A 14955-nucleotide genomic window follows, 5' to 3' on the forward strand; every position below is an offset into this window, starting at 1 on the left:
AATATAAATATATCCGATGTTATGGGTTAAAAATGAGAGCACCTGCTTCTCTACAAATTCTCAGCAAACGGTAAAATTCTTTTTAAAACGGCTAGCCACTTACAATCTCAGCAAACACTAAACTATATAAATGGCATCACCTTAACCAATTTCTCCATCGCAGTTTTAACTTTTTAATTTTTTAATAAAATAAATAAATTTTTATCCCGATAATTCACAAATTCTTTCCTTTTGAAAAGCCTCTCTGAAATCCTTTTCCAACAGCCATGGTGGTACCAACGGCGGCGGCCATGGCGTCCGGTTTCCCAGCCAAAGCAATGCTCGACCTTTCCTGTTGTTTAACGGTGGCGTTTTGCGCCTTCTTGGTCCCAAGCTACGCCAAGCTTACGACGCTCGAACACCCCGTCAAAACGGATGGGTCGCTTAGCTTCCTGGTTATTGGAGATCGGGGGAGAAGAGGATTTTACAATCAATCTGAAGTCTCTTTTCAGGTCTAATTTTCGTTTCTTTAAAGAGATTCGATCAATGCAATGGTTTAGAAATTCTCATGAGGAATTCATTTGATTGAACTGAACAGATGGGAAGGATTGGAGAGAAAGTAGATATAGATTTCGTAATCTCAACGGGGATAATTTCTACGATAATGGCTTAACAAACGTGTATGATTCAGCATTTAGAGAATCTTTCACTAATATTTACACTGCCAAGAGCTTGCAGAAGCAGTGGTATAGCGGTAAGTCTTTAAATCAAAATTCAATATTCCTTCTATTTCCCCTCTGATAGGGAAGCGGTGGCGGATTGATGAACGTTGCTCTTGTTGAAGAATCAAACTTATAAAAGCTCTAGACTCGATGAAGAACAATAAGGAATGAATGAGGAAGGTGGTGGCAATAGCTGAGATTCTTTAGGGTTTCTTTTAGTGCTAGAAACAAGAAAAGAAACAAGATTAAAATAAGATAAACAAAAGATAAAGGAATTAAGAATAGAGAAAATAACCAAGAAATCAAAGATCTCCCTTATGAAAGTGAACGGTAAAGATGATTGATGGCGTGGATGGATGTGGAAAATCGATGGATAATGTCCTATCGAGCCCTCCTAGTCGCAATGAAAAGACAAACACGATAATATGGCTCTAACCAACCCTCCTAGTCGCGATGAAAAGGCAAATTGGAGTGTGAAGATTAATCTCCCTCACAAGAACTTGAAAGAACTCCAGGAGAAGAAGCTTCGAAGGCACAAGGCAATCAGCACTTGCAAAAACAAACTCTTGTTGTATTATTGATCAAAGAAATCTGATTTACAAAGTTGAATGAAGCCTCCTTTATATAGGGGCTGAATTCTAAAGGGCCTAAATAACTAAAGAATAAAATATTAATAAACTAAACATGTTTTAACTCTAATTCCTAATAAAATAATAATAACTAAAAATATTGTTTTAACCCAACCTTAATTCCTAATAAAATAATAAATCTGATCCTAAAAGATAATTAATCATCCTATATTAAATTATATTACAAATAATCAATATAAATATTGAAAATTCGTAATATTTACAAAATAACGTATTAATCCCGTATAGGATTTCCTGCATGCACCGTCTTCAGTAAAATGACCATATCTTGAGTTCCCGATATCGGATTGATACGATTCAAGAACCGTTGGAAAGATAAGAGACAGAAGGTTGTATCTCCAGAAGATATGTCGACTGGATAACAACTGGATCCCCTTCAAAAAGTTGTTACAAATCTGCTGCTATTAGACCCTTCCGGATGAATGCTTGAACTACGATTTGAAGCTTGTCTTTAAGAAGTTTGGTCCGGCCTCATGTGATAGGGCCAAGTGGTATAGTAAATTCATCATCCTGAGCTTTAGGGCATGTGGTGCATGTATCATCTCCCCCTTCCTTAAAAGGATTCGTCCTCGAATCTGAAATATCAAAAGGAGATAAGTCAGAAACATTAAAGGATGCACTCACGTTATACTCATCGGGAAGATCAATGCGGTAGGCGTTGTCATTGATTCGTTCAAGAAATTGGATTGGGCCATCGCCTCGTGGGTCTAGCTTGGATTTCCTTTGTGTCGGGAACCTTTCTTTTCTCATGTGAACCCATACCCAATCTCCTGGTTCAAAGGTGACATGTCGTCGGCCCTTGTTAACTCGGTTTGCGATTGCCTCATAGGTTTTCTCCATCTTGAGTTTGGCTTTGGCGTGAATGTCTTTGACAAGGGCATCCTTCTTTTCACCATCTAAACTGGCAACCTTCCAAAAGTGGCTTATGAACTTAGTGTCACGATCGGACACAATGGTGCGAGGAATGCCATGAAGGCGGACTATTTCTCGAAAGAATAAATTAGCAATATGTGTGGCATCGTCCGTTTTATGGCAAGGAATGAAGTGTGCCATCTTTGAGAAACTGTCCACAACCAGAAAAATACTATCTCGTCCTTTTTTAGTGCGGGGTAAGCCAAGTATAAAATCCATCGATAAATCGATCCAAGGAGAAGAAGAAATTGGTAAAGGCGTATACAAACCATTAGGATTTACCTTTGACTTTGCTTGTTTGCACGTGATGCATGATGCACAAATCTTTTCCACTGTTTTAAGCATGTGCGGCCAAAAGAAGTGTTCCATGACCATATCAAGTGTTTTGTGAATACCGAAGTGTCCCATAAGTCCTCCGAAATGTGACTCGTGAACCAAGAATTCACGCAAAGAGCTTTGTGGTATATACAACATGTTCATGCGAAAAAGAAAGACGTCTACAAGATAAAACTTGTTAAAAGCACCTTTTACACATTGTTTATAAATCTCAGAAAAATCTGGATCGTTAGGATAAAGTTCTTTGATATGTGCAAAACCCAGAACAGTAGCATGCATTCGAGTGATAAGTGTGTATTGTTGGGATAATGCATCAGCTACGATGTTATCTTTCCCTTGTTTGTATTTGATGATGTAAGGAAAAGATTCAATGAACCCAACCCATCGAGCATGTCGTTTGTTTAACTTACCTTGTCCATTTAACCATTTGAGTGATTCATGGTCCGTGTGAATGACAAACTCTTTAGGGAGAAGATAGTGTTGCCACACTTCGAGTGCTCGGACGAGTGCAAGAAGTTCCTTGTCGTAGATAGAGTAGTTCAATTGTGCACCTTTTAACTTCTCACTAAAGTAAGCGATAGGTTGTCTTTCTTGCATGAGGACGGCACCAATGCCTATGCCTGAAGCATCACATTCTAGCTCAAAGGTGTTAGAAAAATTGGGAAGACGAAGAATAGGGGTAGAACATAACTTATCTTTAAGAAGTTCAAAAGCTTTTTGTTATAGTGGTCGCCATTTGAATTCAACTGACTTTTTGATGATCTCGGTTAATGGTGCAGCAATGGTTGAGAAATCTTTGACAAAGCGACGGTAAAAACTTGCCAAACCATGAAAAGATCTTACCTCGGTGATGGAAGTAGGCTTGGACCATTCTTGAATTGCCTTGACCTTTTCTTTATCTACATGAATACCCTGTACACTAACTATAAAGCCTAAAAACATAAGCTTATCACTGCAAAACACACGCTTATCCATGTTAGCATATAAATGTTCTCGTTGAAGAACTTCGAGAACCATTCGAACGTGAATGACATGAGAATCAAAAGAAGATGAGTATATAAGAATGTCATCAAAGTAAACGACAACAAATTTACCTATAAACTCCTTAAGAACGTGATTCATTAATCTCATGAAGGTGCTTGGAGCGTTTGTGAGTCCAAAGGGCATAACAAGCCATTCATACAAGCCGAACTTTGTCTTGAATGCTATTTTCCATTCGTCACCTTCTTTCATTCGAATTTGATGGTAACCACTCTTCAAGTTAATTTTGGTGAAGATACTTGCACCATGTAGTTCATCCAACATATCATCTAGGCGTGGAATAGGATGCCTATACTTGATTGTTATCCGATTGATAGGTCGACAATCTACACACATTCGGAATGTGCCATCTTTCTTTGGAACTAGAATGACGGGAACTGCACAAGGACTAAGACTCTCACGGATGTGTCCTTTTTGTAATAATGAATCTATTTGTCGTTCCAATTCCTTCGTTTCCTCAGGATTGCATCGGTAAGCGGGGCGGTTTGGTATGGTTGATCCAGGGATGAATTCGATTTGATGTTCGATTCCTCTTGTAGGTGGTAAACCATCCGGTGGGTTGCTTAAGACATCTTGAAACTCCTGTAATAGAGAAGAAAACACACTAGGCAAATCTATGATGTTAGTGATAGTTGATAAAATGGAGTCCTTGAAACGGACTAGAATGCACGGCCTATTTTGAAAAAGGGTATCTCTTATGTCTTTTGCACTCGCATAAATGTTTTGAGACACTCTTTTATTTTCACATTGAGGTTCACTCACCACCCGTGGGTAATTTGTTTGCCTTTTATCGGTTGTGACCTCTTTTGCCTTTTGTTTCAAATTCCCTATTTCCTTGAGAATTCGTTGTTGATCTATGAGAATCTCTTTGGGGGGTAGGGGGTTAAGTCGGAACGGTTTACCTTTTATTGGAATTGTGTAAATGTTCTTTCGACCATAATATGTGACGTCATTGTCGTATTGCCAAGGTCGTCCTAAGAGAATGTGGGATGCTTGCATCGGAATTACATCACACCATAAGTCGTCACAATACTTTCCCATCTTGATATTAACGAGGCATTGTTTAACCACCTTCATCTCGGTACTCTCATTAAGCCATTGTAAGCAATAAGGTTTCGGATGTCGTTGGCAAGGAAGTTTGAGTGATTCAACAACATTGGAGCTAATGACGGTGACACAACTACCATTATCAATGATGATGGAGAATGGTTGTTCCTTGATTAGGCAGCGTGTGTGGAAGATGTTGGAACGCTGTATGTTAGACTCGTCGGATGCTTGAATGTTTAATGTATGACGGATCACCAATATTGTGCCATTGTACTCATCACTTCCATAGTCATCACTGTCTTCTTTGGCTTCAGCATGTGCTGGAATGTCGGCGAGGTCGTCATCAGAGTCAGAATTGTAAGATCCATCACCTAGTATGGTTAAGGTCCTCGTATTTGGACAATTGCGGCTGATATGGCCTCTTCCTAAGCATTTAAAACACTTGATGTCTCTTGCTCGGGTGTCGTCTTTAGGGGCTGGAAGTGTCTCATTCTTCGCTGGTCGTTGTTTTTCTTTGTCGAGTTTGTCATCTCTCGACTTTTTTTGAGAAGATGGAGTAGAAGATGAGGAAGGATTTGAAGTATTACCTTGGTAAGAGAATGAAGTACCTTGGTAATGTTCTCTGAATCGGAATCTCCTTTGTATTTGTGCTTCGATTGTCATTGCTTTCTTTAGTGTATCTTCGATGTTTTCGTACCCATGGAGATCAAGAAGATCAGTGATGTTTGAGTTTAAGCCAACGACGAATCTTGACATGGTGTCCTCTTCTTCTTCAGTTATGTTAGCCCTATTGAGTAAGGACTGCATCTCCTTGTAGTAATCTTCAACTGAACTTCTACCTTGTCGAAGTCGGTGTAGTCGTTGTTTAACTTCTCGTGTATAATGTGTCGGTAGAAATTGGTTCCTCATGGTATGTTTGAGTTCGGTCCAAGACGTGATTGGTTGAATTTGGTAGTTGTCGATCTTTTTCCTTGTTTGCATCCACCAAGTGTGAGCATATCCTTCGAATTCCAAGGTGATGAGGGGAACTTGTTCAGCTTGGGGGCAGTCATGGTATGCGAACAAGAGATCAACTTTTCCTTCCCAATCGATGTACTTGTCTGGGTCGTAGTCTCCTTTAAAAGACGGGATAGTGAACTTTGGTTTTGCAAAGAGTTCGGGTGTTTGAAAACGTGGTTGTGCTCGCCTGGGGGCCAAAAGTTCAGCATTGTTTGGCCTTGGATTCTGGTTTGGTTGATCCAGTTGTAGTTCTTGCCGTTCTCTCAAGGCATTGTTAAGTTGATCAAATTGAGTTGTGAGTCGTTCAAGTGCGGGTAAGATAGCCGTAAGTGTCTCATTGTTATTGTCGCCCATCTTACAATTATAACACTCAAAAGAAGATTTTAAAGTAGAATAAAATAAAATAAATTCAACAAAGCAAGAAACCTCACAAGTCACTCCAAGAAAGTAACACAACGAGAGGCAAGTAAGCCGATCTTGTACTCTTTAAAACTCACTTTACCAAGTAGTCTTTCACAGTTCGTATCGGAGTTTGATTACTAGCAAAGGCGATAAGAAAAACCTAAAAGCTCTAAGAGGCCAAACAAAGGTTAGACTCCAAGAGAACGAGAATGCAAAGAAGGAAGAAGTATGCAAACTCTTTAGTCCTACTAACACAAAGAAGATAATGTGTTAGATAATGCAAAAGAACAATAACAAGGAAAAACAAAAGAACCTAAAGCACTAAGAGTCAAAGAAAAAGAAAACCTAGAAAACGCTGGATCAACTTGAGAAACGTTTTTTAGGGGGTTACCGATGTCCAAAAATTCTGAAACATTTCTTGAATGTCTTTCGATACGTCAAGAAACCACCTGTAAAATTTCAGGACCAAATACCTTCAGTAGTATCCAGTAGACTCTGTTGAACGGTGAGTCTTCAAACAATCTGTTTTTCTTGATCACTTTTTTCGAAGTTGTTCTTGATCTGAAAAAATTCTGATATTTTGTGTGAATTATCTCCAATATATGAAGTTTCAATATGGAAATTTTCACCACGAAATTCCTCCTGCAAAAATTTTCAAGAAATTCGACAAGATTCTAAACCGAATCTGCCGATGAAACTTGAATGATGTATTTGAAGGCTCCAATGAACTCCGATTGGGGTGAAATTTTTACTGGGGATTACTCTTAGAATGAATATAATATATGGATAAAATCAGCCCTAAATACCTTCGTTTGCAATTTTTTTGAAATTTTGACTTTTTTGGGTTTTTTTTTGTTTTTTTGGCTTTTTTTGTTTTTTTTTGCTTTTTTGAAAAGAAAATAGCAAACTAACAATAAGGATTTAAATCTAAATTAAAATTAAATAAAAAGAACCTGAAACGCTGAATCGTTTGTGAACTAGCTCCGTTGGGGTACCTTGACGGTTTTGTGTGCAAGAACAAGCAAGATTGCTTGTTTCTCTCCAAGAATCGACCCAAATCTGATATCAATTGATAGGGAAGTGGTGGCGGATTGATGAACGTTGCTCTTGTGAAGAATCAAACCTAGAAAAGCTCTAGACTCGATGAAGAACAATAAGGAATAAATGAGGAAGGTGGTGGCAATAGCTAGGATTCTTTAGGGTTTCTTTTAGTGCTAGAAACAAGAAAAGAAACAAGATTAAAATAAGATAAACAAAAGATAAAGGAATTAAGAATAGAGAAAATAACCAAGAAATCAAAGATCTCCCTTATGAAAGTGAACGGTAAAGATGATTGATGGCGTGGATGGATGTGGAAAATCGATGGATAATGTCCTATCGAGCCCTCCTAGTCGCAATGAAAAGGCAAACACGATAATATGGCTCTAACCAACCCTCCTAGTCGCGATGAAAAGGCAAATTGGAGTGTGAAGATTAATCTCCCTCACAAGAACTTGAAAGAACTCCAGGAGAAGAAGCTTCGAAGGCACAAGGCAATCAGCACTTGCAAAAACAAACTCTTGTTGTATTATTGATCAAAGAAATCTGATTTACAAAGTTGAATGAAGCCTCCTTTATATAGAGGTTGAATTCTAAAGGTCCTAAATAACTAAAGAATAAAATATTAATAAACTAAACATGTTTTAACTCTAATTCCTAATAAAATAATAATAACTAAAAATATTGTTTTAACCCAACCTTAATTCCTAATAAAATAATAAATATGATCCTAAAAGATAATTAATCATCCTATATTAAATTATATTACAAATAATCAATATAAATATTGAAAATTCGTAATATTTACAAAATAACGTATTAATCCCGTATAGGATTTCCTGCATGCACCGTCTTCAGTAAAATGACCATATCTTGAGTTCCCGATATCGGATTGATGCGATTCAAGAACCGTTGGAAAGATAAGAGACAGAAGGTTGTATCTCCAGAAGACATGTCGACCGGATAACAAATGGATCCCCTTCAAAAAGTTGTTGCAAATCTGCTGCTATTAGACCCTTCCGGATGAATGCTTGAACTGCGATTTGAAGCTTGTCTTTAAGAAGTTTGGTCCGGCCTCGTGTGATAGGGCCAAGTGGTATAGTAAATTCATCATCCTTAGCTTTAGGGCATGTGGTGCATGTATCACCCTCTAATCTAGGGTTTCCAATGTGCAGTTTTAGGAAATCATGATTATAGAGGCAATGTTGAGGCACAACTCGGCCCTGTTCTACCCAGTGTCGACAAACGATGGCTTTGCATGAGATCATTTGTTGTCAAGACAGGTAAACGAATTAGTACAATTGATTAAATAGTCAACGATAGTTAGGGCCGTAAATAAGAGTTCACATATCATAAATTACTTAGTTCGATTTGATCAAATTTCAATCGACACTCGACTCGAGTAGATTTTAGTTCGAATTTGACTTAAGTTCTTAATGAATAGAAACTAGTTATTTGATACTTATCTCGAAAAAATAATATATTAACTTTTTAATTTTTAAATTAAATTTTTAACAATATTAATATTTGTATTTTATATTTTAAAAAAATGCAAAAATAATATTTCCATGTAATTAAGATTCAGATTGGATCTTACGTTTAAGTTTGAATCGATCTAAGTTTATAAATGTTTTGAGTTTAAATTTTTTCAAGCTCGAATTAAGTTTCAACTTTTGATTTCAAACTCGAGTCAAAGCTTAATAATTTTAAACTCACTGACTATTGAGTTAAGTGCTTCAAAACTTTTGAGAAAAGTGAAATTCAATAATACTCGAGATTGACTCATTTACGACCTTAGAATAGACAAGTGATATAAAAATAATGTTTCCAGAAATAGTAGATATCTTCTTCGTGGACACCACTCCGTTCGTGGACAAATACTTTATGGAGCCGGAAGAGCATACATATGATTGGGAAGGTGTAGAACCTCGCAAAACATACCTGGCAACTCTCCTCAAGGATTTGAAAGCTGAACTGGGAAACTCAACTGCAAAATGGAAGTTTGTTGTTGGCCACCATGCCATTAAAAGTCTTGGCCACCATGGCGACACTACCGACCTCATCAAGTTCTTACTTTCACTACTTAAGGTAATTTAATCCTTAATTTTTTAAAAAATCGAATCGATTTAAATTGATCTAAATATTTCAGGAAAACAATGTTGATGTTTACATGAATGGGCATGACCACTGTTTGGAGCACATCGCAAGCATTGATGGGTAAACTTTTCCTAATTAATTCCAAATTGATTTGTTTAAATTTGAATGAAATGGTGTGTTTGGAAACGCAGTCCCATCCAATACTTAACGAGTGGAGGAGGGTCGAAAGCATGGAGAGGTGACCTTAAACCCGAAGACGATATTGAAAGCACCGCCAAGTTCCTGTACGATGGGCAAGGTTTCATGTCGGTGGAGATGAACGAGAATGACGTCATGATTGTGTTCTATGATGTTGATGGAAACGTTTTGCACGATTGGAACATCTCTAAACTGCTCTATTCTGCCGTATAGAAAAAGCTTGCATTAATCAGGAGGGGGGGGGGGGAAACAAAAGAGATATTTTTTGCAGAGTATGTAAATAATAATGTTATCTTGGAGATTTCATCAGATTTCTCAATTTTATCTCCAAATATGTAATTATTGTACAAACGAGTGTTCATGTATTTGTCAACACGAAGAAATTTTTGACAATGAAGTGGATTTTTGTTTCATTTTTTTAGGCAAAAGGGTAACTTTTACTTCTGTAGTAGACTCAATTTATAATTTTCGCTTCTATCGTATTTTTACATCAGTTTAGCCCTCGAAGTTGCTTAATTGCATCATTTTATACTCTACCCCTAACTTAAATCCTAAATTATATATTTTAAACCTTAAATCCAAACTTCATAACCTTTAAACCATAAGACCTAATCCTAAACCCTATTTTAGGATTTATAATTTAGGGTTTTAAGTTAGGGATAAATATATAATGATGCAATTAAATAACTTTGAGAGCTAAATTGATGTGAAAATATGATAGGGGCGAAAATGATAAATTAGGTCTACTATAGAGGGAAAGGTGACTCTTAAGCCTTATTTTTATGTCAATTTTTTTCTATAAGTTTTTATGTGAATTCTGTTGAACTTATATTTAGATATAACAAATATTTGTAAAATTGATTATAGACTTAGTCAAATATTTTGAAGATAATTCAAAGTCCAAAATAACTTGAAAAATATGTGTTCTTAATTGCTTTATATATATGAAATGTTTTTGAGTTAAATAAAACATGTTTAAAGTGTTTTAAAACTTTTTAAATATGAAAACATTATTCAATCACTATTTGACACTCTTTATGACACTGTTCATACACGGGGTACTGTTCATAGTTTGGAAACTTTGTAAGAGTTTGGAATGGCCTTCATTGTATGTTTTGAAAGCTTCCCAATGGCTATAACTTATCCCCAACGGTCATAAACGACTAACAACTCATTCTACACAATAAAAACACTCCAAGGACACTCGAAGAAGGTTACTACATCTATCCAAGCTTAGAGATCAAGAGAAAAGAGTTTTCATTCATATTTCCTTCTTTTTTTCTCTTGTACATAAGTATATAAAGCTTAATTGAATATCTTTTGTTTTTATTATTGTGAGCTTAAATCTTTGTAAACACATACCTTGTAAGGTCTATTGTTTATATTTCTTATCCATTATAAAAAGGGAGTGATTATAGTTTAGCCTTGAAAAACTAGTGAATTGTAAAGGTTACTCTTGAGCCTAGAAAAAAAAGAACATGTAACACTCACAGACCGATATGGGTGTCCCGACTGATCCGAGGTGTCACATTAGGGCCACCGGAGCGACCCATAGTAAAAATCTTGAAAATTTTAAAATATTTGTTAAAGCGCTTAAAATCACAAAACAATTTATATTTTAAAAGTAGAATTTAACAATATCCATAAATAAAAACAGGTTTCAGACTCAGATATAAAAACAAAATACAATCTACATGCCACTAATCACATGCACCGTACTTCGCAAGTAACGCCGGTGGAACTCCTATAATGATGTCGATTGCTACACTGGTTCAATTCTTTTTAACCTGAAATGACGAGTAAAAAAATAAGCTTTGGAAAGCTCAGTAACAAAGAACTACCAAGTGATGTTGAAGGACATGCAGATAATTGACAAACATAAAAATTTCCTTATCAATTCAGACGTCTATAGGTTTTTGGGATGAATTGTGGTTCCATTGATATTTATTCGAGTAAATGACATAATGATTTCAGTTAAGAGGAAACATTCAGAGGACCAAGTTCAGGAGATCGGAATAGGATGCCTAGTGTGTTCCAACCAAAACCAGTGAAAAGGTACAAATCTTTTTAAATAATAACATATTAAAACATATTTTTAAAACTATAGTAAAACCCTCCAACAGAACACGTTTGTGCAGTTCCCCATAACTACATCCATAAGGACTTACCCTAAGCACACATCAAAGGAGCCACCCTAAGAGAGTACCTTGGGGCTTATAGGCCTACCCAATGATTTCATTAGGTCCGTAAGAAATTACCAGGTTGATCAGAGATGAACCTAAGATCAGAATAGGATGTCTAACGTATTCCAATCAAAACCAATGAAATGGTACATATCTTTTTAAAATAGTAACAATTTTAAAAATATTTTTAAAACCATAGTAAAACCCTCCAACCGAACACCTTTACACAGTTCCCCAAAACTGCATCTATAAGGACTTACCCTAAGTACACAACAAAAGATCCACCCTAAGGGAGTACATTGGGGCCTATGGGCCTACCCAATGGTCTCCTTAGGTCCGTAAGGAATTACCAGCTTGATCAGAGATGAACCTCCATACTCCAGAATTCTACCCATACAATACGAGTAGAAATCAAATTTAACACTAAATTGTAATATCAAGATTGTGATCTAGTAAAATCTCGTATGAGTGACAATGAAATAAACCACATAACTATCATCCACCCGTACACCATATGCAGTCCCATGATTTACCCAAGGTAGTGCTTTAGGACCTTAAAACCTACCCAAGGTCACTATAGGTCCGTAAGGAATTACCATCTTGATCAGAGAAGAACCTCCATACTTCAGCCTACCTAGATAATGTCCTAATAAAATAGTTCAAGTAGTATATAGTAAATCCTATAATCTATTAATTAGGAATGATTATATTTTCAAATGAAAAGGAGATTAGAGAACACATATCATGTAGTTGTAGTTCATTAAAAGTAAATTAAAACATCAGTAAATCTGAAATTTCAGAAAATCATGTTTTAAAATAGGCAAAGCATTTACATGTCACATAAGGAACACACTAGAAGATCCAATATTTCTTCGGAGGTATTTGGTATTTATCAAGTAGGGAATCATGAAACTTTTGTAAATTGATAGGATTTCAGAATCAAAATCATATATTATTTGGGTATTTTTTAGAGGCACCAAGTAGTTAGGAATGTACTCATAATCTTTTGTATCAGAGTTACTTAAGATTTTAAGCATGTCAAGAGTGATTCCATCATTCCAAAAAATAGGGCATTTCTGATATTTTGATTCTTGGAGGATTATCAGTAATTTAACTCAATAAGGGTAAAGTAATGATTCATAGTAATTAAGATTCATGTCGATTTATTATGATATTGAGTAAACTCGAACTGAACAAATCCTAGCACTGTCATACCCGCCAACCAATCAAACTGATGCACTTCAATGATATTCACACTTTAATACTAACATCAGCAGCCAAACTAATCATCTTCTGAATCATCATTGAATAGATCTTAAGAAGACGGACATGTATTCTCTCCCTAGTACTAACTGCACTAATTGAACAAACCTCCTTTATAATCAACATCGACCAAATCTTCACATGATGAACATATATTTCGGTGATGTTTAATTTATTCATGAATTGCAATAATATCCACTTATTTTAAGTCGTTAGAAAAATGGGCCGCTTCAATAATCGAGGTTAATTCAATCATCTTAGACTTCAAGGTATTTTGGTTAATTTAGAGTTCAGGGTATTTGGTCATTTGAACATTGGAGGTTATTTTTGTTATGTCGCAGCTTGAAGACATTTCAGTAATATTGATCAATCTAACATATGTACATTTTTCTAGTAATTTGGTCAGATATATCCGTTCAATATTATTTTTTGCTTTCAGGGGTAATCTTGGTCTTTTAGCAATGTAAGGGCATTTTGGTAAAATTATAATTCAAGGGTATTCCAATTATTTCCTTCCGTTTAGTCTTTCTATTTAATTAATTTTTTAAAATAATTCAAAGATGAATAGTACTTCCAATATTTTAGTCTTTAGGTGCTTGCTGATAAATCGACAATTATAGGTCTTGTACCTTCTCGAATGTTAGAATCTGATTATCAGTGACTATCCGAGAAAATCAAGAATTTAACAGATGAAATAATGATTTATTGAATTACAATATGAATTCTCAAAATACTTTCGCTTTCAAGTCAGTCCGTGCCATTTTTACCTCATAGGGGTAATTTCATAATTTTATACTTAGGTAATTTCAATATTAAAGCTTTTAGCGATGATAAATAGAATTTAGAGATTCTGAGGTTATTTGCTCTTCAGACTAAACACTCTACTTGAAATCATTTCTTATCAGTCTTATTATTCCTTTATGTAATTCAATCTAGTTTTAGCCAATTTATCACTTAAACCGTATTCGGTTCGAGTCCATCCATAACCAAACATGCATAATAGACCAATCATATACTTCCATGCATTTATTCATTATCAATATGTTCTATAAAATGTGCAAAGAGGTAGTAAAGTATTACCTCAATTTATGTGCTCCACCATCGAACATTTAAACTCCATCCGATCACTCTTGAACTTGAATCTAACGTCTAATAATTTCTTGGATACATAGCAAACAAATTTACGTTAAAATCTGAACTTAATCGAAAAACCAAATTGAATATGAAGATAAAACACTGAAAAACAACTTACCAATTACGAATTTTCCAAAATGGACTTCAGATTCGGACTTAGGACGTCGAAAAACGTAAAATGTGACTTTTAAAAAAATTGACTTTTTGGTCAAAGTCAACGGGTTGACTCGGTTCGGGTTGACTCGATCGGGTCAAATAGACCCGGTTCAGATCGAGATGGCCGATAATGGCTGGTCCACATGTATATGGCTGCGCGTGGCAGAAAAGAAGAGCTTGGGACGGTCGGTCAATTACTCCACAAGTAGCTAAACACCATTATCAAGCCATAATCAACACAACATCAGCCAAAATCCATCGGAAATAAAAAAATGGTTGAAATGCTTACCCACACCGGCGATCGGTGAAACTAGAGATATTGACGTGACCCATAGGACGAGTTTTAAGCGGAATAGGTCGAGGAACAAGTTGGTGGCGATAGTGAGGCGAGGCGGTCGTTGGATCGGTCGAAATCGAAGGAAATTCGAACAGTGGGGAAAGTTTTTGACAAACTTATTAGGCTTAAATCTCAACGATCAACGACCAATCTTGGTGAGGAATAAGAGGGGTTTTGATCTCTGGTCGACGGTGAACATAATGATGGTGGTGGCTGGTTAAACGATGGTCAGACGGTGGAGAATCGGGGTGAAAAAAGAAGGCAAGCGGGGCTAGGGTTCGGGGTTAGAAAAATTAGGGATTTTTGGTTCTAATAACCTGATTGTTAACCAATATATATATATATATTTATTTATTTAAATATATAATAAATAGTACCATACCTTAAATGACTAGGGCATGGATGGTTAGCGGGTTAGGGGTTTGAGACCCTTCGACCTCACATTTACAGATTTTTTTCTA

At 36.0% G+C, this 14955-nt stretch overlaps 1 pseudogene; it reads left to right on the forward strand.

Moving 5' to 3' along the window:
• The first annotated feature begins 224 nt into the window (after window positions 1-224).
• On the forward strand, window positions 225-9649 carry LOC120143771 (annotated as a pseudogene).
• The last annotated feature ends 5306 nt before the right edge of the window (window positions 9650-14955 follow it).

The sequence above is a fragment of the Hibiscus syriacus genome, unplaced genomic scaffold (assembly GCF_006381635.1).
Source record: "Hibiscus syriacus cultivar Baekdansim isolate YM2019G1 unplaced genomic scaffold, ASM638163v2 tig00110864_pilon, whole genome shotgun sequence".
NCBI classification, from domain to species: Eukaryota; Viridiplantae; Streptophyta; class Magnoliopsida; order Malvales; family Malvaceae; genus Hibiscus; species Hibiscus syriacus.